Genomic DNA, 604 nt, shown 5'->3' on the forward strand with positions numbered 1-604 from the left:
TATAAATGATAAAAAAAAAAATTGTCACCCTTGGGGGGGGGAGACAAGCTAGACCTTGAGGGGGCAGACATAGTCTTGGGGAGGGCAGTTACCCCTTCAGCCTCCCAGTTGATGCCCAGGTTGAGAAAGGTATGAGTGAGGAAGAATTGGTATGAGTGACATTGAGAAAGATGTGAGTGAGAGAGTCATCTCACAAAGCATTATACTTTAGATTTTTTACATTCCTATGGTCAAGAGTAGAGTGTTGGCAGTGCTACATGGGAATTAACAAAATTTTTCCACGCATCCTATGTTTTCAGTTTATTTGATCACTGAGCTCCCTAATTTAGGTATTATTTTGTTACCAGATATATTTGTATTTTCTCTTGCTTTTACTAAATGGTTATGATCAAAGCATCAAAACAATAAGGACAAGAATGAAAATCAAGTTTCTTTACATTTTGCTATGTACTGCTTGTGAGAGTGTACGAGAAGTAATTTGTAGTGTAGACACTGATATTTTATGACAGCTTTTGATAACCTTCGTACTGCTGGTGGTGGTAGTGTCTCTGTTATTTTCTGAACTGCTGTTGTTTTTTAACCTCTATTTTTGTTTTTGGTGAAA

The 604-nt window shown here is 37.1% G+C and overlaps 1 pseudogene; it reads left to right on the top strand.

The window, feature by feature from the left end:
• The window catches only part of LOC119588834, an 8,495-nt pseudogene that overhangs the window by 5,429 nt on the left and 2,462 nt on the right, over nucleotides 1-604 (top strand).

The sequence above is a fragment of the Penaeus monodon genome, chromosome 24, assembly GCF_015228065.2.
Source record: "Penaeus monodon isolate SGIC_2016 chromosome 24, NSTDA_Pmon_1, whole genome shotgun sequence".
NCBI lineage: Eukaryota > Metazoa > Arthropoda > Malacostraca > Decapoda > Penaeidae > Penaeus > Penaeus monodon.